This window comes from Sapajus apella, unplaced genomic scaffold (genome assembly GCF_009761245.1).
Source record: "Sapajus apella isolate SASKATOON/1434 unplaced genomic scaffold, GSC_monkey_1.0 scaffold66, whole genome shotgun sequence".
Classification (NCBI taxonomy): domain Eukaryota; kingdom Metazoa; phylum Chordata; class Mammalia; order Primates; family Cebidae; genus Sapajus; species Sapajus apella.
Genome location: NW_022437006.1, coordinates 10,294,113 through 10,318,478, shown reverse-complemented (window position 1 = coordinate 10,318,478; position 24,366 = coordinate 10,294,113). Strand labels below are relative to the sequence as shown.

The 24,366-nt window shown below is 41.1% G+C and overlaps 1 protein-coding gene and 2 long non-coding RNA genes across 4 annotated transcripts in view; 1 reads left to right on the top strand and 2 right to left on the bottom strand.

Annotated features, from left to right (window-relative positions):
* Positions 1–1,097: 1,097 nt before the first annotated feature.
* LOC116530337 lies at positions 1,098–3,982 on the bottom strand. The gene is made up of 2 exons (XR_004259949.1): positions 3,818–3,982; positions 1,098–3,105 (listed from the first exon to the last, which is right to left on the bottom strand). It is a non-coding gene; the product is annotated as an uncharacterized LOC116530337 (long non-coding RNA).
* Positions 3,983–6,217: 2,235 nt separating this feature from the next.
* Positions 6,218–9,671, bottom strand: LOC116530335. The gene is made up of 2 exons (XR_004259948.1): positions 9,519–9,671; positions 6,218–6,632 (listed from the first exon to the last, which is right to left on the bottom strand). It is a non-coding gene; the product is annotated as an uncharacterized LOC116530335 (long non-coding RNA).
* The window catches only part of SLC38A1 (solute carrier family 38 member 1), an 81,294-nt gene continuing 66,592 nt past the window's right edge, over positions 9,665–24,366 (top strand). Inside the window, exon 1 of one of the 2 annotated variants that reach the window (XM_032248390.1) lies at positions 9,665–10,158. The gene's annotated coding sequence lies outside the window, so the exon portion shown is untranslated. The remainder of the gene's footprint in view (positions 10,159–24,366) is intronic. The other variant, XM_032248391.1, reaches the window with a different exon arrangement.

Below are 24,366 nucleotides of genomic sequence, written 5' to 3'. Positions count from 1 at the left end.
GTTAAGTCTGGCGTGTAGTGGTGCAATTATGGCTCCCTGCAGCCTCGACCTCCCGAACTCAAGCAATCCTCCCACCTCAGCTTTTCAAATAGCTGGGATTACAGGTGCAGACCACCACATCTTATTAATTTTTGTATTTTTTGTAGAGATGGGGTTTCACCATTTGCCCACACTACTCTAAAACTCTTGGGCTCAAGCAATCTGCCCACCTCGGCCTCTCAAAGTGTTGGAATTATAGGGATAAGCCACTGTGCCTGGCCAGCTGCTTGGATTTTGAGGGATATCTGGGACCCAGCACAAACTATCTGTCTTGAACAATGCTGTGATATGGACCTTAGGAAGTTCCCTACTCTAGTCTCAGGGCCTGTGAGGGCTGAGGGGCTTTCCTGTGGCTAGCATTGTAGGAGTCCATGGTGAGAATGTGGACCACTGGAAGTCTCTCACTTACCCTTTTGCTGCGTTTCCTGGCTCCCAGCTGATGCCAGCTGGACCAGCTGCCTTACTTCTATTTCCTTCCATGCCTCAGATGTTCCCTGTTATTTTCCTAATGAATTCCAATGTTCTCTCACAGACACGCTATTTGATGTGTGATTATCTACTTGCTGCTTAGGTCCTTCCTCTAGGAGGAGGTGAGTGCCTGGTACTTCTATCAGCAATCTTGAAGCCACTCCTCTTGTATCAGGTATTTTTAAATGTTGCTGTTTTAACCCTATAATTCTACCTTCAGAAATTTATCATATGGAAATAATCAGAGACAGGACAAAGTATTATAAATGTTTACAAAAAATGAAAATCTGAAATTAATAATCATCGTAAAACTATATGGTAGAATATTTTATAGTTATTAAAATCTATGTTTTTGAAAAATGTTAATGATATTATAAAATGATTATAATTTAATGTCATATACAAATACAAAATTAGACATGATTCTGAATGTAAAAAAGACATGCAAGTAAAATGAACTAACAGTCAACAATGGTAACTGGTTTATAAATTTATAGATGGTTTTGGTTTTCTTCTTTACATTTTGCTGCATTTTCCAAGTTTTCTACAGTGTGTGTGTGTGTATTTAAAGAGTGAATGGGAAATAAAGATTTAGAGACATATATTATTAATTATTCTTTGGACTATCTTGGCTCTTAAACAGAAGAAAGATGAGAGTTATAGTTAGTGAAAATTTTAAAATAAAAGGAAATTTCCTCTCTTTTCCTGTCTCCCCTTTCCTCTCTTCTCCCCATCTTTTTCTTTTTTAATGATAGGAGAGGTTTCTCTACTTTACAGTAAACAGAAAAGAGGATGAAAATACAGAATCGAAAAATAAATTAAGGAGGAAGTTCCCAGAGGAGACAAGAATCAGATAAAGAATGCTGCAAAAAGAATTAGCTTGGAATACATTCACTGAATAAATGAATAAATAAATAAACAGATGAAAAATGCCAATCTGTAAGATGGTTATCTAGCCATCACTGAAAAGGAAAAGGAGAGACGAGTACATTTCTTTTCTGATCAGAGTAACAACATTGGATATAGAGAAATAATTGTTGACTTCATTATTAAATTGATATTGCAAAAACGGTTAATATCTGAACCACACTATTATTCCTAAATACTAATTGTTATAAAAATGAAAGGAGACACAACAGAATAAATTAATTTGTAACTCTTCTTTTTAGCACAAGATTTAATTAGACTCCATTTACAAAAGTTCATTTCATACCAAGAATGTGACTTGGAGAATGCTGGCACTTATCCAGATGATTCTAGAAGCCAAATCCACACTTACTGTTATGGAAGGTAATCTTTTGGTGGTTGGGGTTCTGAGTTTTCCAGATAATTTGCATAAACTAGAAAACTGTTAAATATGTTACTTTTTAAATAGAGACTGAGGTTTCTTTTTTCCTTTTAAAAAATGACATTCAATGGGCACTTATTCTTGATGTTTTAAAATTGTAATTTATTCACGCAAGATTCCAAAAATAGTTACAGCTCCAAAAATTGCTACTCATTTGATTTGTGCATATAGGCTACTAACCTTTAAAAATGTAGCTAAACGTATATTTGATATTTCATATTTTTTCAATTCCTTCTCCTCTAAAGACTTGAAATTTAAATATAAAATAATTAAAGCTACTTAATTGTAAAAATATTCTATTTACTCATTTATTCATTCAACAAATATTTATTGAGCTTCTGTAATGTGCAAGTTTCACAAAGGTAGATGTCATGTTCTTATTCACATACTGATTATTAAGGATAACCCTCATTTAAGTGTACATTTGCAGACTAACAATGAAAAATAGGTAAATCTTTGTAAATTAGTGAATGAGATTGAGAAATAAATGGCTTCATTTGGGAGGTATAGCCAATAGGGCACTGCCTCTGTTGGGTCTCTATGGGGTCCTTTTTCAGCTATGAAAGTCATTAAATGAAAGAATCAAAATAAGCCAAATTTGGAAGTAGATTTGTTAATTGCTGTGTTACAGAGTTTTAAACTAAGATTTTAAAAAATGATATGGTATAGTAGAGCAAATTTTTCTAACATGATATCTTAATGACAATTAGGAATATATGTTTAGTAATAGAATAAATATTGTTATCAAATAAATCTAAAATGTAAAATCTTACCATTTGGATTTTTAATTTTTTGTGTATGCTCTTAATATATGTAATAAATAGGATAGTAATCCATATATAGTCAAATAAATACATGTAAATATTATGTTGGGGAGGTATAATGATGTGGTATAGTTTTAATGAGATGTGTTATCAGTGCCCCTTGAGTGAAACTTCCCCCACAGTGAGCTGATGGAGGCCCATGCCAGTGAAGGTCATGAGGATGGAGGAGAAGGAACAGATATCAGAAATATTTAGAAGGTGAAGGGATAGGACTCGTGATATTCCTCTAAAAATGTGCACTGGATCATGTCTATTATCTGCTCCTTATTAAAATTCTTAGCATAAAGAGAATAGAGTCCAAACAAGGGTTAAGTTCTCAGGGAAGTCTTCCTTGGTTCCTAGGTAAGCATATGGTCCTCTGTTCCTCTCACAGACTCATGCTCCTTTCTGCAAAGCACTTAACTTCACCTGTAACTTGTACATTCACTGGCAAGATCATTTGAATAGTATTGGTCTCTCACTCTAACCCAAGCTTCAGGAAAGACTAGCAGAAGGCCTGGCACTTAGTAAATGTTACTCGAAAGAGTGAATTAATTAGATGTGAAGAGTGAAGGGGATGAGCCAATATACTCCCATCCTTTTAGCTTGAGCAACTGTACCCATGGTGGTGGCATTTCCCAATATGGGGTTTATGGGAACAGAAGAGGGCTTGAGTTGGGAAAAAAAATGCAATGAGTTCAATTTTGGAAATGTTACATTTAAATAAAAAATATTTAACATTTTATTTTAGGAACACATAAATATATAAATAACTATAAATATATATCAACAGAAGACAATCAATTCTAAATCTTGTTAATTACCTTTGTGATTATCAAATAGCTTCATATGCCTAAAATATAACCTTTCAAAATCAAGCACACTGAATATTATGTGGTGTTTCTTATTTTAAGAACAATTATGTAGAATGAAACTTTATTTTAGTAAAGCATGTTACTGCACTCAAATAATGAATAGAATTCTTCCTCCTAAATACTGCCAGCAGAAAAAGAAAATTTTTAAAAATGCTTCTTCCCAAAAGATGCCTTTTTAGAAGAAAACACAAAATCCATGTTTCTGCCAAGCAAGATCTTAACATGACACAGCACCCCAAGAGTATGCCTTGTACATCGTGGGACGATTCTGCTCTGGTCCTTACCTGAGAGCTCATACTATGCATTTGTGACTTGTTTCAGATATTTCTGTCTTCTGATCTTGTTTTCTCATCTGCATCCCCACTTTGCTTGATGCCTTTCATCATTCCTGCTATTGACTGTGTTTCTCTTGGTCTTGGACGAAGATACTTTATCCAGCTATATTGCCTTTGGAAAGTAAGGATTATCACACAGGATCAGAACTAAGGAACAGTCAGCCCTGTATCTTGTTTCTCAAAGTATCTCTAAGGGCTTATGGAAGTGTTACAGCTCTCCTCAAGCCTAGTCATCTGAATATTTAATTTGGACTATCATTTATGAATTTATGTTATACTTGCTTTGGAGAAACATTTTAAACATGCTTTTTACCTTTACTTGACTTATTCCAAAGCCTGTGCTTGTAGATCCTGTGTTATTAGGAAACTTCTTTGTGCATTATTTTTAGGGTGTAGAGTCCCAGAAGTGACACCAATGGCATCTAAGTTCTTTCTACTTATTGCCAAACTGATTTCCAGTAATAATAATTATTAGTGACTGAATACTTAAGATATGTTAATGATTTTTAATGCTTTACATGTATTAACATATATATTTCACAAAGCCTTATGAAGTAGGTATTATTGTTTATTTCCATTTTAAGTATGAAGAAACTGAGGCATAGAGAAGCACCTTGCCCAAGGTAACAAAGCTAATAGGCTGTAGAGCCAAGATTAGAGCTCAGCAAATCTGGCACTGGAGCCCACATTCTTAACCCCTAAATTGGCTACCTCACAAAAAGTCATACCAATTTATATTGCCACCATCAGTAAATACAAATGCCATACTCCATTTTGGAACACTTCTACTTTTTAATTAACACATCCTTATAGATTTAAAACTTATCTTTCCCACCTTAAAGTTAAGATTGAGAGTTGAAGTGGAGGCCTAACTATTCTTTAATACCTTCTTTCTCCTCATTTTCACAGTCGGAGAAATGGGAGTAGAGATGTGGGCTTAATAGCTGTTTCAGCATGAAGTGAACATAATAGAATACTTCGTGCCTATAAACTTGGACTTTGAAATGTCATTGCCCATTTTTATTCCTACAAAGTGTGCAAAATAATAAGAGATACCATTTATTGGGCACTTATTATATACCAACCATTGTGCTTAGGTACTCTGTGGGCACTGAGTCATTTGATCAACAGATGGGTATCTGTATTAGTCCATTCTTGCATTGCTATTTTAAAAAGCCTGAGACTGGGTAATTTATAAAGAAAATAAGTTTAACTGGCTCACAGGTCTGCAGGCTGTACAGGAAACATGGCAGCATCTGCTTCTGAAAAAGCCTCAGGAAGCTTTAACTCATAGCAGGAGGCAAAGCAGGATCAGGCACTTCACATGGTGAAAGCAGAAGCCAGAGAGTGAGAACAGATTGCTGGAGAACTCACTATCATGAGGAAAGCACACAAGGGGATGGTGCTAAACCATGAATCAGAAAGCCGCCCCCATGATCCAATCACCTCCCAGGAGGCCCTACCTCCAGCATTAGGAATTACATTTCAATATGAGATTTGGGTGGGGATACACATAAACTCCACTCCCAGCTTACCTAACAGATAAAAAATAAATAAGTGACCTTACAAATATGACTCAGGCCAAAATCAGAGACAGCAGAATTTTTAAAGAGTCTCAGGCTGGGCATGGTGGTTCAGGTCTATAATCCTAGCATTTTGGGAGGCCAAGGTGGGAGGATGGCTTGAGGCCAGGAGGTTGAGAACAGTCTAGGAAACAAAGTGAGAATCTGTTTCTAAAATAATAGAATAAAAAATAGCCAGTCATAGTGACACGTACCTGTAGTCCCAGCTACTCAGGAAGCTGAAGTGGGAGGATCTCCCGATTCCAGAAATTTGAGGCTGCAGTGAGCTATTATGATTGGACCACTGCACTCCAACCTGGAGAACAGAATGAAATACTGTCTCTAAAAGTAATTAACTAATAAGATAATAAAAAATAATTTTGTTCTTGGATCTTAATTTAACTTCAGTTTAGAATCAGTGGGGGTATTTGATCTCTTGCCAGAACCAATTATCAATCTGGTGAGGCAGAATGTTCATTTCAATGATGGAAGAGGTGACAGTAGCCCACGACACAGTGCTACCTGCCAAGGAGCATTAGGGTGCACAGCGCCATGTATCTGCATAAGGCTGGCCAAGACAATTTGGGAGCTCTTTTCATTGCAAATGTACGTTTTGCTCTGGCTGCTTTGCTAAATTCTAGTGTCAAAATATTGTCATCGATGGATGAGATTCAGAGAACATTAAGGATGATAAAAAGAGTTAATCAGGCAAAGAAATCTGAAAGTCAAGGAAAACCAATAATCTTAAAGACCATTTGTTGCTTAGAGTAGACTCTATAAACAGGAATAAAAGACTGCAGAATAAACAATTTATTTTCTAGTGAGACTGGATTTGTTCACCAAACGGCTGTACTGTTTCTGTTACAAGTAGGAGATATGTAGGACACTTGTTTTGAGATAACCTCACCAGCTGACTTTCCTACTTTTTCATCATTGTTAAAAATCAGATTTTCCAATGACAGTCCTTTACAGATTTTTAAAAAACACTATATTCAGAAAATAGTTTTGATCTTATTACCCAAAAATTCTTGTACAAGAATACTGCTGGTATCAAGCCAGATGTATTTGGAAAGCTTTGAAAACCCATGCAGGAAAGCACATAGTCTCTGTAACCGCACAGCTGGTGGTGGCCCCTTCTTCAGCTGTCCTACTGGGAAACCCAGGTGGAGCGCAAGTGCAACGCAGGTGAGTACAGGGTGAAGCTGGGATAAGAGCAGATGTGGCTTTAAGTTCAGGCTGAATCCTCTTTGGGGTATCACTGATCTTTCTTCACAAAGCTGCCCCACCTTCTTGGAACCAAAAAAAAAAAAAAAAAAAAAAAAAAGAGCTACTGGGTTACCAGAAAACTCCCAGTTGACCTAAAGTTACCCAATTCTCCTTTCATAGTACAAATTCTTTCCCTAGCCCCATTTTCAGAGCATATACAGAATTTCTCAGTTCCGTACGGCAGCCTGCAATCAAACCTGGTAATGTGTCCTAAATACCTTAAAAACATATTGAGAAATCTATTCAAATAGGAAAGGTCCACAAACAACATTAGATACTATCAACAAGGCCCTTGGACCTCATAAGGCTATTATTGAGAAAACTAACTCCCTGGTCTCTACTGAAGCAGGACAGTGGTTCCCATTCAGAGGCAGAGTGGCCCGAGACCCTTTCCACCTGCTAGCCCTCCAAAGATGGTTATTCCAGAATCAGGGAACATTTTAGATCCAGCCACAGAAAACTAGCTTAGCAGTAAGCTCTGGATGCAAGATTTGGATGTGCCAATTAGAGCTGTGTGGACTTAGGATAAATTCTCTAACCTTTGAGTCAGGGATTAGGATAGTCTGCACTATTAGGAATGTCATGAGAATTAAACGAGAGACCATCTGTGGAGTGCTTAACCTGCTGCTTGTCTCTCAGTAAGCACAAGGTGAATAGAGGAATCATCCAGACATCCCATGCCTCAATTTAAGACCACAGTAGCCTCCATGTTGATGTTTACTCTGGTTCTAGGTTGTCAGCTAAAATCCAGGGGAGGGGGAAGATCCTTCAAACTCTAGGCCCAAGAATGTCCCATTGCAAATGGTTGTAGCACCACTGTAAAGACTGAGAAGGGATTTTGAATTCAGACCTGAATGGGAATCACTTCTCCTTCACTAATTGTTGTCTTAGGTGAACATGGCCAGTTCAACCTTTTAACTTGTTTGCTTATTTATACAAGGAGGATAATACCTAATTAAGGGGTTGAAAGGTTTACCATGTAAAGTCCTTAGCACAATAGCTACCATATCATAGGAGATCAGTTCATAACTACTGAATCCAACTGAAAAAGTGCTAAATAACTGCAGTCTTTTTTGTATATAGAAACAAGCAAGTAAGTTAAAACTGGGACCAAAAGATAAACTTGGATCAGATAATTTTCGAACACCGATGAATACACACATTCTGCCTTTAAAAAGGTAAATGTTCCAACAAGCCTATTAAGCTATCGCTCACAGTTCATCTACTTCACCTATTCAGATTTCTTACCCTATTCATAAGAATTGTGCCAGGTAAGGTGCACATTACTTAAAATCATTAATTTTACACTAAATTAACTTCCTCCAATAAGGTAGAAAAAACCAACTTTTTGATAACCTATAGAATACTGCTATGTTGTGTGTACTTTCTTCTCTCCCCACCTTTTTTTTTTCCTCTAAATTTAGAAAACAGGATTAGGACAAAAGCTAAGCAGGCCAGGGAAGCAGGAAGTGTCAGAGGAAGAAATTGAATGCAGGTGTGTCTGAGCTAGGCTACCTGTGTTTTTGCCCTTTCTGTTTGCTGTGAACTTTCAGTTTCTCAGGATTACTCAAGAGCATGCCTTTTAAAGAGGATTCTCAGGAAGCCACTGTTGAACTAATAAAGGCCATTTACTGCCATTCGAAGGGAATAACAGGTTTAGTCCGTGATGAGTTTCAAATTAGGTTATCAATTTGCTTTTCCAGTGGTGATGAAAAAGTAAAATTCATTCCAATACAGTGACTACTCTCTGCTTGAAACGCTCCAGGTAGTTACTTTTTGAATTATGATTCACCTTCCTTTTCCTGTTTTGATGAACATGAACATGAGACTGAACCATCCCGGTCAGTAAAAAGGTCGCGTTTCCACCCCGCAAATTCGCTCTATAATGACAGTCTAATTGGCTAAAGCGCAGGTGGGATTTCCTGTCGCCATTTTAAGAAGACACAACTCCTATGTAAAGAAATGCCCAGCCAGTGAAAGGGGGCTGTGTCTGAAACAAAGAGTAAGCGGAAAAAAAAGGGAACCAGACCCAGTTCCCCCCGCTCCCCTCCATCCCGCTCCCTCGTTCCCCGGACTTGAAGTGCCCCAGCTCCGTTAACCTGGACGCGCCAGGTCCTTCGGGCGGAACCAAGTGGGGTCACCAGGCCCTCCAAGACCTAGCCCCCTCCTCTTCGCGCCTAGACAGGTTCTCTCTCGGCGCACAACAAATCCTCCTAGTCGCTTCACACTCAGTGCCCAAAGCAGAGCTCCACAGGGCAGACCTCAGGGAGGGCTCGCCAGGTCTGCGGGTGCTGGATCCGGAAGGGGGGGGGGTGCCTCCCTTTCAGGTTAGGGACAAAGGGTTTCCAAAGGTGCCCGAGCTCCGGGCTCCCCCTGCCACTTCGGTCCCCTTCCCGCCAACCCCTGCCATCTGCGGGCCGTCCCCAGCGCCAACCCTCCGCTCCAACGCTACGCGTAGTCCCGGGCGCTGCCGGCGGCTCTCGGGGCTGCGCTCGGACCCGCCACTCTGGCGGCCATCCTCCTGCAGCTCCCCTTCCCACAATGCAACTCCCTCGCTCCTTCGGCCCCGGCGGGGCTCTGGAGTACCCAAAACGCAGGCCCCAGCCTAACGTACAGCCATCCTGTCTTCCACCAGTGTCCCTTTAGAGGCCGCACCCCTATCCCTAAGGGCTCGCATTTTCCAGCTGCCGCCACAGCTGGGTTCCGAGCACGCCGCCGGGCCCTAGGAGGGCGAGGGCAGGCGCCAGGCAGCGCGCAGCGTCCTCTCCCAGTGCCACCTTCCGTGCGCCCAGCACACGCGCGCCCCGCAACCCCTCCCTCACCCTTTCCCCGATGCTCAGTCTCCGCCAGCCGCGGTCGCTGCATCGTCAGTGAGCGGCGAGAGGCAGGCAGCAAGGCGCGGCCGCCAGCAGTGACACCATGTGACGGGTACGGCTCAGTGACACACAGCTTTGGTTAAAGAGCGGGCGCACAGGAGGGGAGGAGACGGCGCGCGGGACGGGGAGGAATGGCCTGACTGTCCCTGTTCAACCATCACAAGCCATGGTTGCGGAAGGGCGACGTGCCCCCCAGTAGGAGAATGACTCCGATTCGTGACCCTCAGCGCCCGTGCTTGTCGCTGTAAGTGCGGGGCCGGAGAGTAGGGTGTGAGTGGGGGTTGCTGGTGAGGGGAGATTCTGATGCAATCGGCCCGGAAAGGAGGAGGAGAGCCTGGCGAGAGCGGACTGGAGCAGCCACGACACTCCGCCTGAAGGTCGCCAGGAGCCTCCGCCCTTCACCTTCCTCGGAAATCCGCCAGGCCACGCCAAACTCCCTGCCCAGCCTTTACCGACTGGGGCCACCGTTTCCCGGCCGCCGTCACCAGACCTTGACACAAAGGACATCAAACTGCTGAGGGTGAAAATCCCGGAAGGGCGGACACCTTCACATCGCCTTTCGCCACCTTTCCCCTTATTTCCGGAGGTAAGGTGCTTTTCAGTTCCTGGGGAGGGCTGGGCGAGCGGCGGGGGGATGTTGAGATGTGGGAGAAGGCGGTAACGTAGAAATCATCCCTGCGGGCGTGAAAGCAGAGAAAGCACGGCTGTGCCCGAAGCGTTTGGATGTTGCTTTTAGGAGAAGAAAAGTCCAGGTCCCCTGTGTTTCCTGAACGCACGCGGTAGCGCGAGGAAGCGCCAGGGTCCGTGAGTTCACCTTTGCGTGGGCTGTGGCTTACTTTTTGGTTTATTTTCCTCTGGCTTTGGTCTGTTTCCCCGTGGCTGTGGCAGCGTGTGGGACTAAATCTGGTTCAATTTTTACAAGGGCCAGGAACGACGCAGGTCTGTAGCGAGAGCGCAGCTTACTCGAAGGCGCGACCGTGTTCTAGGAGTGTTTGAATCCCTAACCTTTGGGGGAAAAAATTCCTGTGTCCGCAAGGCCCAGAGGACAGTGTGTGATGTCCCAGGGGTGCTGTGTGCGGCCGGCTGGGTAGCCGCCGCGGAGCACCAGTAAACCGGAGCACGTTTGCCATCCCTCCTGGTGCTCTGCCCCTCTGTAACGCGGGGAAATAGGAGGGCGCGGGGAGAAATTACTAAGGGATGCTTGCAGTGACTCATTGTCCTTTCCTGCCCTGAAGAGGTTTTTTTCTAAAATGCAGAGCGTGGCAGCGGATAGGGGTAGTGTTTTTTTCCGAGAGCCGGAGTCTGCTGGAGCCAGCGAACAAAAGGCCACTTCTTGCGCGGGCTTGGTCTCAGACTGTGCTCGCTTCTAGTCCCACCTCCTCCCCAACCCCCGTCACCTAGCTAGCGTCCCTAAACATTGCCACAGAGGCCTTTAAACGCGTGGGTAGGTGTTGGGAGGAGAGCGCACCTGCGCCCTTGTGCGAGCTCCTCGCCCCCTAAATTATCTACCTCCCTGCGCAGGGGGCTCCTCAGCACCCACTGGGACCCTGCAGGTTACCGGGCTGCCTGGGCACCGAAATCCCTGCCAAATCGCCTGCCGGGGGTTTGTGCTGAACTGTAGTCAGAGAAGGCACATGTGCATATGGCAGCAAAAGGAATTTCGCGGTATCCGCGTCACGCCGTTCCCAGTGCATTTCACAGGCTGCCTTGGTCTGGGGAAGGTGGTGCTACAATTGAGAGTCCTTTGTCTTGCTCTGCGGCGCTGACCCGGGGTTTTAACAACCCTCTTTTTCCGTTAGAAACCTAACTGCTGCCAGGATCACGTACTTTCTCAGAGGAATCCACGGTGATGTGTGTAGTAAAAGTGAAAAAAGACGCCTCTGCTAGAAAACGGTATTCATTTGCGTTTGGAAGGGGTTTTGACATCGCTGCCGTGGGTTTTTACATTTTTCAATATAAAGGGGAGGAGGAAAATAAATTTATGGTTTGCAGAATGCACGGCCCAGCGAGGGTGTAATTTGTCACCTTGATAAAAGAAACTGTGCAGCAACTCGTGCTTTTTCTGACGTCAGAAGGACAACGGAAATAAAACCTGAGCTCGGTTCATGGCTGGCCTCATTGTCAAACATCTCATGCCCCTTTGGTACTCCCGAAATCTTGCAAAAGTCAATTCCGGGGTACTGATCTGGCATAGACCCCGTGGATTTTGGTTTGACCCCAGCCTCAAAATAGCCTTCTCTTTAGAGTCACTTGAGTTCTCAGTATGTCGTAAGCAAATGGAAACCAGCCTAGTTTGGTTTGAGATCTTAATCTTGAGGTTTATTTGCTTTTTTAAAAAATGTAGCCAATAAACATTTTCTACAGAGGGCTTAGGGTATGACTGGCAGCTACTAATAAGATTTGTTTCGTCTTCTGTGAAGCTTCCGTTCTCGGGGAGAAATAGACTATATAAATGTAGGCATATAAATTTCAGGTATTCTTAGTGCAATGAAGAAATAAAACCGGATCATGTGATGGGGTGGGATGCCTGAAATAGAGTGACTCACCAGGAAGGCCAGTGTGAGGGGATAACATTTGTCCTGAGACCCGAATGGTGAAAAGGGATCAGCTATTTCCATAATTGAGGGAAGAAGGCCAGCAGAAGGAAAAGGAAGAAGGAAAAACAAGTACTTACTGCACTCTTCTTTGACTGTAATATAATTGAGCTAATGTGATGAATAGATTTTAAAGATGTTTTGGATTCTTTAAAACTATATGTATGTTGTTTACATATATATTTTTACGATGCTCCATGAATTAAGGCCATTTAATGAAAGGAGCACCATGCTTAGGAGGTCTGACATCTGGCTGTTGCTACTATCTTCTTTACTCTGGGTGATGCCTGAGGACAAAAACTGATTTTACTCATTGTTCCCCTAATCCAGCACATAGTAGCTGCTTAATAAATACTTGTTGGATTGAGAACTTGGTCAAGCCATTTTGTTTATCTCTTTATGCTATTATTGACCATCCCTTCCTTTCTATATCTCATCTGTTCGCTTCTCCTAAGTTTGACATGCTAGAGTCTTTTTCTTCTCTGCTTCTCCCTTCTCTTACTGCCTTCCCCACTTTGAGCAGTGACCAGGCCCTTGCAAATACCCCTCACACTTGTCCTCTTGTCTCCATTTCTGCTGCCCAAGTTCAAGTCCCTGTCACCTGACCTAGATTTGTAGACATAGGAAACAGATATAGAGGTGCCTTGAACAATCTAGGGGCAGTGGGGGTGGGCAATGGAGAAAGATGCAAGCACAACGCATGGTTAACAGTGAAACAGCCAGTTACTGAGGTGGAGCTGCATCCCTGTTGGTCTCTTTCATACCAAGTTGTGCTCCCCTAATTCAATCTCCCTTTCATGAGATTTATATTTCTAAAATTCAGTCACATTTTGTTAAAGGATCTTGCTTCTAAAAACCTCTGTGGGTTTCCATTGCACACAAGGTCTAAATTCCTTAGCCATACACTTGGGAACCTTCACAATCTGCCTCCTCACCTCTTTCCAACCTTTTTTTTTTTTTTTCCCATTTATTTATTTTATTGCATTTTAGGTTTTGGGGTACATATGGAGAACATGCAAAATTGTTGCATAGGTACACACGTGGCAGTGTGATTTGCTGCCTTCCTCCCCATCACCTACATCTGGCATCTCTCCCCTTGCTATCTCTCCCCAGCTCCCCACCCCCCACCGTCCCTCCCCTATTTCCCCCCAACTGACCCCAGTGTGTAGTGCTCCCCTCCCTGTGTCCATGTGTTCTCATTGTTCAAAACCCGCCTATGAGTGAGAACATGTGGTGTTTGATCTTCTGCTCTTCTGTCAGTTTGCTGAGAATGATGGTTTCCAGGTTCATCCATGTCCCTACAAAGGACACAAACTCATCGTTTTTGATGGCTGCATAATATTCTATGGTGTATATGTGCCACATTTTCCCTATCCAGTCTATCGATGGCGATCATTAAAAAATCTGGAGACAACAGATGCTGGAGAGGATGTGGAGAAATAGGAACACTTTTGCACTGTTGGTGGGAGTGTAAATTAGTTCAACCATTGTGGAAGACAGTGTGGCGATTCCTCAAGGACCTAGAAATAGAAATTCCATTTGACCCAGCAATCCCATTACTGGGTATATATCCAAAGGATTACAAATCGTTCTACTATAAGGACACGTGCACACGAATATTCATGGCAGCACTGTTTACAATATCAACTTTTTCTCTTGACATGTTCTTTCTCACAGTTTACCCTATTTCCTCCTTATCACTTTTTTGCTTCAACATCTGCATGGATTGGATTCCAGTTGGGAATGCCTACTGGAATCCTGTATACTTGTGATGGCCTATACCTGATGCCACTTTTCCACCTCTTGGGAGAAGTATTCACTGATCACCTCATTGGCATTTTCGTAAGATTTGTTTATCCTTCACATCTTGCACTGTTGTTACTCCAGATGATGGAAGGTGGTGAATAAGGACTTAGACTCTGAGTCAAATGTAAATATCAGGCCTCAATTTACTCACCCAGGAACCTTGGGTAAGGTGTTTGGCATCTCTAAGCCTCAGTTTTTTTCATTTGTTAAATGAGATTGATGATGATGGTGGTTGGTGGTACCCATTTTGTTGAGTTATGGTAAGGATTTAGTTAAGATGATGGATGTGACGTATTTGGTACAGTGTTAGCATTCCGTATATATTGAATTAAACAAGACTCATCTATCAGAGGAGGGAAAGTTGATCAGTAAAATTCCCTTTACCTCTGAAATTCTATGACTATGTAATCTTTTAAAAATACTTTTCTGAAAATAATATCTTAATGGAAACTACCTGAATCTTTTTAGTCTCTGGGAAAATATACATCTATGGAAGGTGGTGAGGAGGTGGGGGAAGTATGTATGCAGAAGTACTTTGAAAAACCTGTGATAGACTTCAGAAAAAGATATCTTGTATGCAGAGGCATACAGAGTAATATAACGGACTGTGGAGACTCAGAAAGGGGAGGTTGGAGGGAGGATGCAAGATAAAAAGCTACGTATTGGGTACAATGTTTACTACTCGGGTGAGAAGTGCACTAAAATCTCAGATTTCATCACTTTCAATTCATCCATATAACCCAAAATCACTGATATCCCAAAAGCTATTGAAATAAAAAAAAATTAAGTAAAATTAAAAGATTAGCTTCAATAACCTGAAAAAAGACACTGACCCTAAATTTAAAATAAAATTCTAAATTTAAAAATATTGTACTTATTTCTGAAAATTGATCCCATTTGTTTTCTAGTGAAAACCTGTGTGTGAGGGTTACTTACTACTAATAGAGGAGTTGCCCTAACCATGTTACCTTCCCAATCGCTGAATTCCTCTACTATTAGTAAGTAACTGTTTCAAGTGAGGTTACAATGTGCCTTTGCCAATAACTTGCTGGGTACCCTTGAACAACTCATTTCACATTTTTATGCCTCATTTTGTCATCTGTCCAATGCTAATAATAGCATCAGAGCTGCCTACCTCTCTGAGTTGTGAAGATACAATGAGAGCAAAGCTGAGAAAGTCCTTGAACGAGTTTAAAAAAACTATTCAAGCTGATAGTCATCTGGCGTTAAGCATACCACTAGTCTGCAGAGTCAGGTAATGGTTTCACATTGTAAGTGAGTCTCAGACAAGAGTTCACATTAGACTTATCTAGGGTCTTTTAAAAGCTATCAATGCGAAGACGTCATCTCCTGAAATTCAAATTTAGTTGGCCTGGGATGGAGCCCAGATATGGGAGCCTGAAAAAAATCAGGGGTGATTTTGGTATGTAGTGGTTTAGATTTAAAGCAAGGAAAACAAAACAAAATCAGAAATTAAATGAGGACCTCCATATGTTGCTTGACAAAGTGTTAGTAATCTGAAATTATGAGGCTGACTGACATTTCCCCTGATTTTACTGAACTAACCATTTGTTGACATCATGGAACCACTGCCTCAGGTTACAGTTTATAACCTGGATTTTCCCAGGCATAGAAAGACGCCTGTTCAGTGATACAGCTAGAGCCACATGAAGATTTAATGTGTGGATCTCAGTTTCCATCTCTTAGGAGTCACAAAGGTTGGAAAAGAAAGAGATAATGGAAAGGAAAAAGAAAGGGATAGGCTATGGACCAAGGTATAGAAGAAAGAAGCTCTGAGCAGGAGACAGGCAGGGCATAGCACAGAGAAAACGTTGTTTGATTTATTAAACTGGTTTTCTTTAGGTTGCAAAATGGTGGCTAGAGGGCCAAATTAAGCCTGTGGGCATATTTTATATGACTTACACTTTCTTTTAATATTATTTGAAATTAGCTGCCAACTCTTAAATATCAGAATTTCACTTAAAATTTTGATTTCTGGCATTTTTTGGGGGAAAAAAAAACATCAAAAGACCTGGCTCATTCCTCACATTACGTGGAGGGAAATAGATGGGACTTGAGTTCTCTAGTTCCTTATGCCCAGTCTGCTTTGTCCATTTATCTTGACTACCTGAGCACTGGCTGCTTTTGTTTTAACTTTGATTCTAAATCCGGGGATCTTAACACTGGCTGCACATAAGAACGCTCTCCTCTGGAAAGCATTTAAAATACCGATGCTTGGATCCTGTCCTATACCAATTAAGTCAGAGACTGTTGTGTGTTTAGTGTCCCCTTATCGGTTTTATTTTTTTTAAAGCTCCCCAGTTGGTTCCAATGTCTTGTTAGAACCGAGGACTACTGACCTACTAAGATTTGTCTACAAGTCTGCCTTCTTATCTTTGGAAGTGATCCATTAAGAAAGAGTGTATAGAATCATTAATTCAGAGGACGTTAGAATTGGGAGAGATCTTTGAGGGAGCAGCCATTAATCCAATCTTATTTTAAGGAGAGGAGACAGGAGAAAGGAAAGAAGAAAAAAATTGTTCTGGGACTATAACTATCATCTAGTATTGAATTATATAGTGTCTTTTATTACATTTTCTCTATTCAAATAAAAGTCTATTTTTAAGGTTTCTTTTTATAAATGATCCTCTTTACATGCACCATTTTGTCATGCTTTAAAGTTCTCATTATTCCTGTTTTTCCTTGAGTATTTTATTAGGAGTCATATTTAGCTAGGGCTTAAAAACAAATCCACAAAACTGTATTCATTGCTTTTTAGTACAATAGCAATCCTTGATTAGAAATATCCTTAGAACAAAAAACGTATATATGCAAAGAAAGGAATTTTTCTCAAGGGCTGAAATATTACAGGCTGTTTCCAACTACATAAGTTTTTAGTAATTATTTAAATCCATTAATTTTCAATTGATGAAAAATATTTTTAATTTGTTCATATTCACACTACTCACATCCTCTCACTGTTGTAATTAATTAAAATTCAATTCTTTTGGTGTCTTTTTAAAAAATGTAATATACAGTCTATCCTCCTATATCCAGTTACAGGTTGACTTCATTAACATTAAAGTTTATTGATATTTTGTGTCTTAAATAAATTGGAGTAGTTTCAAAATTTCTGAAATATAGATCAGTTAGTGACCAACAGCATAACTGGTCATGTTGGTAACAGACGTTTTAAAGATCATATAGGAACCTGAAGACAAGAGGAATTATGGAGCTCTTGTAAGAGCAGGTGTTGGGATCCTGTTAAGATAGGATGCAGTGGGCAATTTGTCCAAGGAAGTTAGTGGCTCATCTCCATGCCCCATGAAGAGAGGGTTCATACTCATCCCCTGTGAGCTTCCTGTAACACAGGGCTTCTTGCCTTTCACACTGTTGACATTTGGGGCCAGATAACTCTTAGCTGTGGATGGCTGTCCTGTGCCCTGTATGATGTTCAGCAACCTTTCTCTGGCCTTTCCCTTCTAGACGTCTGCAGCACCCCCTCACTTATTGTAACCAAAATGTCTCCAGGCATTGCTAAATACCTCCTGGGGGCAGGGAGGGAGACATAATTGTCTCCAGTTGAGAGCCATTTCTTTAATTCAACTCTTTCTCTGGGCTTTTAGAAATCATGCCAAGAATTCTTAAACATTCAAGGCATAGTGGCTGGGACAGTAATAATAAATAGCTTCCATTTATATAGTACTTTACAATATTAAATGTATTTTTACATAAATCCCACATGCCCAGATCAAATGTAAAGGAAATTAGGTGGTAAACTTAATGAAAACAATGAGGTCGGTCTATCCACATTGCTTCATGTTCCCATTTTCGTTTTGTTTTCCATGGGAAGATGGTGTTTGTGATGCTCACTGAATATATTGTCTGCAGCAGGTGATCATAGCTTTCTTTTTAAATTTAGTCCTCATTTTCATTGTCAACACATGTTTACTGTCACCATGTGCTAGACCTTTGAGGTGTATGGTGCTTGTCCCAAGGAATGAAATTGTAAATAAAAAGATTACTAAAATATTGGAGCCTTTGATATAAGCCAGTGAGTAATCTACACAAAACTGCTGAAAGAATTCATCACAGGTAAATAGTCAAGCATGAATTGGTCATTGGAAAAGGGCATCACAGAAGAGCTGGCTTGAATTTTTTTAAAAAAGCAAGCAAGCTGGGCTTTGAAAGAAAGGTCATACTTCAGTCAGCATAGGCTTCATAGGAAGGTGGAGACAGTGTGTCCAGGACCAGGGAAATGGCATAAACAAAGCAGAAAACTGTGTAAGAGTAGACCCATGGCAGGAATGGAAAGTTCAGAAGGAATGTAGTGGGAGTATAAATTAAAGAGAAAGCTGTCTGAGGTTCTAGTGATTAGACCTCATCCTGTAGACATTAGGAACAGTTATAATTGGCAAGGCAGAAAGAGAAATGTCCAAGACACATATTTTCAGGAAGAATCTGCTCCTATAGGTGGAGAGGGCAAGAGGCAGGAGGTAGTGTGGAGGAGAGCGACTGTGGCAAAGTTCAGGCTGTGAAAAAAGGAACAAGGGGAACGGAAGGGACTTTGTGAAGGAATGTTGGCAGGACTTGGCAACTGATTAGATAACGAGGTTGTATGAAAGTGATACCCAAGTTTCAAGTCTGAGTGACAAGGAGAATGTACCTTATCTTTAACAGAAATAGAACGCTGGCATGTGAGGTCAGGCGATGTGTTCTGCTTTAGGCATGTGAAGTTTGAGGTAATGACAACCATCCTCATGGAGCAGTCCAGAAGGCAGTGGGAGTCTGAAACAAATTTATGGAAATGTTTTCGAGAATAAAAGAACCTGAGAGATCACCTCTCCCTCATGACCTCTCATTTTACAGATGAAGAGACATGTGACATGTTAAGTGGCATGATCATGATCAAGTTGTATTTATGAGGGAGATCCTATTTCATAATGCAAAGGAATTCTAGTTTTATAAAATGAAAAAGACTGAGAAGAAAAATCTGAAAGACGCCTTTGTGTAATGAAACTTGACACTACAGGCTTAAAGCCCTAAAAAGGAAAGAATCTGGCATGTGTGGAGCAGGAAGAGTGGAGGCCCAAAGAGCTACTTCTACACAGAAAGTTGGGAGGAGGGATCTGGCAGAGGAGACCAAGAAGCAGCTCTTGGGAGGATGCAGTGTGGAGTTATCTGGGAGAGGTCAGAAAACAGGAACAATGGTCACAGTAACTTACAAGACACAGACACTATTCTAAGTTCTCCACATAGACCAAGTCATGGAATCTTTATGACTGTATCAGATGGGTATTGCTTTAAATCCATTTTACAGGTGAGCAAACTGAGGCAAAGAACAGTTAATCTTTTTGCCTGGGGCTACACAGCTCCTAAGTGGTGGAGCCAGAATTTACTAATCAGGCATGATTTTAGGGGAATGGTGGCAGGAGTAAGTAGCTTAGAGACTGCTGGCAGTGAAGACAGGGGTGTGGTGATAGTTCAAGTTTCTAGACAGAGTTATGTTCCAGATAAAGAGCTCGGAGAATGAGCTGACATCAAGAAGTCAGGGAAGGCAGAGAAAGTAGAGATACAAGGTCCTAGCAGAGGAGCCGGGACCTTAAGCACAGGTTAAATCATTAACCTTGGGCAAGAAAAGAGAAAAACCACTTATTTGTCTGAGACTGCTTACTAGCTTCCCAGGTTTTTCACTACCAAAGGCCATTTTTATTATTCCCCACCTTCCAAGAGCCGCGGGTTTTCAAAGATTTTGATGATCAGTTTTAAGCTTTTATTTTAATTAGAGTATAAATTATATCCAATGCAATGTCCAGATATTAGGTATACTGTTTAATGAGTTTTGAGTATTGACTTTAATATATTAATTCATTTCCCATTTTTATTACTCAAAGGTATAGAAAATTGCCAATCAAAATTCAGGATTATCATCAAGTTAATACAGTCTTGCTAAAAGTATGGATACTTGACCTTTTAGTTAATCTGTTTAGCCTGTTTGAGGCCTTTTGAAATATAGATCCATATTAGTTCATAGATCCATATCACTATCACCTATGAACCCTAAGAATCCAAGAACCCCAAGTTGGTAAACAGACACAATCAGTTATAGGACTAGCTGGTCTGGAATTATAGGACCGTTGTTGACCTTAGGCCTAACGTTTCTTTCTCTGCTTTAAAAATTGTTTTTAAGGTATGCAACATGTTCTGGTATTCATATACGTGATAACATGGTTAGTAGAGTCAAGAAAATTAATATATCCATCATGTCACACGGTCGCTTCTTTTTTTGTGGCAAGAGCATCTAAAATCCACTCTTTTAGCAAAAATCCCAAATATACAACACAATATTACAGGTTGAGCATCACTAATCCAAAAATTCAAGACCCTGGCTGGGCACAGTGGCTCACACCTGTAATCCCAGCACTTTGGGAGTCGAGGCAGGTGGATCATCTGAGGTTAGGAATTCAAGACCAGCCTGGCCAACATGGTGAAACCTGTCTCTACTAAAAATACAAAAATTAGCTGGGCATGGTGGTGTGTGCCTGTAATTCCAGCTACTCAGGAGGCCAAAGCAGGAGAATCCCTTGAACCTGGGAGGCGGAAGTTGCAGTGAGTGAGATCTCGTCACTGCACTCCAGTCTGGGTGACAGAGCAAGACTCCATCTCAATAAATAACTAAATAAATACATTTTTTAAAAGTCTAAAACATACAATGCTCCAAAACTTAAAACTTTTTGAGTACTGACATGATGCCACAAGCAGAACATTTTACACCTAACGTCCTGTGATAGGTCACAGTCAAAATGCAGTGAAAACTTTGTCTTATGGACAAAATTATGAAAAATATTATGTAAAATTACCTTGAGGGTATGTTTGTAAGGTGTATATGAAACAAATGAATTTCAAGTTTGGACTTGGGTTTTATACCCAAGATATAATATGTATGCAAATATTCCAAAATCCAAAATATCCAAAATCTGAACTACTTCTGTCAGAGGCAAGTGAACCAGAGCAACTCCATCTTAAATAGGAGCTGGGTAAAATGAGGCTGAGATGTACTGGGCTGGATTCCCAGACGGTTAAGACATTCTAAATCACAGAATGAGATAGGAGGTCAGTACAAAATACAGGTCATAAAGACCTTGCTGATAAAACAGGTTGCAGTAAAGAAGCTGGCTAAAACCCACCAAAACCAAGATGGTGATGAGAATAACCTCTAGTCATCCTCACTGCTACACTCCCACCAGCGCCATGACAACTTACAAATGCCATGGCAACATTAGGAAGTTACCCTATATGGTCTAAAAATGGGACACATGAATAACACACCCCTTGTTTAGCATATCATAGGAAAATAACCATAATGAGCAACCAGCAGCCCTAAGGCTGCTCTGACTATGAAGTAGCCATTCTTTTATTTTTTTACTTTCTTAATAAACTTGCTTTCACTTTATGGGCTCACCCCGAATTCTTTCTTGTGCAAGATCTAAGAACCCTCTTGTGGGGTCTGGATCAGGACCCTTTTCCTGTAACATCTTTTTGGCAACCACAAAGGGGCTACAGTGCAGAAACCCCCAGTAAGTGTTGGGGTCCTGTAACATCTTTCTGGTGACCGTGGAAGCGACTATAGTGAGGAAACCCCGCACCCGAAAGTTAACTTTGGGTAAGTGGGTCCTATAACAACATCTTTCTGGCAACTACTGAAGCAACTATAGTGAGGAAACCCCCAACCCAAAAGCTAACTTTGGGTAAGTGGTAGGGGCTGGTAACATTTTTCTGGCAAACCCCGAAGGTACAATACTGAAGAAGCCCTACAACCGAAAGGTAATAGACTGCAGTACTGATCAGCTGACTTTGGGTAAGTGGGGACGGGGCGGGAGGGGGTACTCGGGTAATGAATGGGATTGGGTTAGAGGCACAACTTAAGAGAATTTGAGTCTCTCCTAAGAGACAGAGGGTTAAAGCCTCCTCTCAGTAAAAGACAAGGACACTTGACCAACTTTGGCTTAGGGGCCCAACTTAGGAGGCTTAGAAATCCTCCTAAGATTTAGGGGGTTAGAAGTCCCTCTCAGTAAAGTCCTTCTTGGCTAAGAATGGGCTTGGTATTACAGCACGTTAACTGCTATTCTCTTTGGAGTAGTCTGCCTTCCGGTCCCTGCTGATGGCTGTGGGTGACAGGATTAGGCATGTTCAAAGTCGTGGGACATGGAGAGCTTTTTCTTAACCAAAAGGGGAAACTTGAGGGCTGATGGGACTACTGCAAAAGATCTCTTCTCGACTGACAAGCAGCTACCTGAACTTTTCAGTGACGCTGCAGTGGGTGGGTCTTTTTCTGGCCTCCCTGAGCATTTCACCTTCTCCACCCTGCCACAGGCAATGCTTTTCTCTCTCTCCTTTCCATTTCTTATCTTTTCTGTTACTCAGGGTGACCATCTTACCCAGAGACAACATGTTGAAACTCTTGGTTGGAGGTTGGGTTAACAATGATGGGGGCAAGTTTGAGCCTTGCCAGTTTCATATTGGGTGTTAAGCAGAGTGGATAATATCTATGTTTTGTCACACATATTTTGCTCTGGCCAGAATGGAAAAAGATAAATTTCCTTTGTGTTGTGGCTTGGCCCTCAGGGCTGTGATGCAGCCAGCCAGGTCTCAGGGAGGGGGAACCCAGAAGCCTGGCAAGCTGGCAATAAGGCAAGAATTTCTTACCAGTCAGACTTCTGGTCTCTCTCTCTGTGGGTGTGGGTGTGGGTGCATGCAAACTTGATGAGGTTTCCTTCTAGTCAGTCACCTTGGGAGCTTGACCTTGTAACCATGTGGCAGTACTTTCCCTTGGTCTCTGCCATCACAATGGCAGCCCAGGTTCAAGGTTCAATTCCTGGTTTAGAGGGATGATTCTTTATCTTCTGTCTATGTATTTAAATGTATTATGTGTGTGTAAAATAAAAGAACTTTAATTAATTGGTTTAATAATAATGAACTTAAATCAAATATTTTGTTGGAAAAGTAAAAAGTGTAATGCCTTTTAGTTCATGTGACTTAAGTAATCTTTGGGAAATAAAAATAGTTTTAAAGATTATTGGTACAATAAAGACATTTTGTCTAAATTATGCAGGTCAGATATTAAGTTTGCTAAATGCTTTAAGGGCATAAACTGCTTCTTTGACTTTTGAAAATTGCTCAATTTACCTACTTTGGAGCATTAGAGTCTAGATAAGTCCAGAGACATGTGGAGTTAGCCACACCCCCAGGTATGCTGGAAAAAGCCAGCCCTTATCTGCACTTACGTGTACTATCCTAGGCTCCACACCTACTACATAATTAAAATCCTGCACTTACCAAGGTTTTCATCAAAAGTAAAAGTTGCTAAGAGTTAACATTGTAACAATTAAGACTACTGACAAAACAGTTCTACATGCAAAGTGTGTAAGAAAAGTGGAATGTGTTTTTGGTGAAAGATTATAAGAAGGTATGGGAATGTGGATTTTTCGTGCCCAAATTAAATGGTTAAATGATTGTTTTAAGTAAGATAGAATAATGCTGAAGGTTAAGAAAGTTATGGAAAGTTTGTAAAAAATTAATCTTGTAAAAAAAGATTGTATATGTGGACATGGGCAAAAATTAAAGGGGTATTATTCAGTTTTTCCATAAGTTAAACACTGGAATAAAAGCACAACTGTTTTTCTTAGAGCAAAAACCTGCTTATGATCTGCTCTTTAACAAAAATTTGTAAAGGGTTATAAAAGGTTTATGAAAATCTTACCTTATGGTCAAACTGATTAAGATTAAATGCATTTATCTAGAAAGTTTCATTAAGAATTGGGTTTGACTGGTCAGGCGTGATGGCTTACGCCTATAATACCAGCACTTTGGGAGGCCGAGGCAGGCAGATCATGAGGCCAAGAGATTGAGACTATCCTGGCCAACATGGTTGAAACCCCATCTCTACTGAAAATACAGGAATTAGCTGGGTGTGATGGTGTGTGCCTGTAGTCCCAGCTACTAGGGAGGCTGAGGCAGGAAAATCGCTTGAACCCCAGAGGCGGAAGTTGCAGTGAGCTGAGATCACACCACTGCACTCCAGCCTGGCGATAGAGGGAGACTCTGGGGAGGGATAACATTAGGAGAAATACCTAATGTAGATGACGAGGGGATGGATGCAGCAAACTACCATGGTACGTGTATACCTATGTAACAAACCTGCATGATCTGCACATGTACCCCAGAACTTAAAGTATAATTAAAGACAAAGAAATTATTTCAGCATTGAAAAAAACAGAATTGGGTTTGACATCAATAATGCACTAATGCAACAGTGATATTTGGTTTATTTGCTATAAAAGTTATATAGGAAGCATTATCAAATATAAAATGGTGTTTGGTTTTCTTTGGGCTAT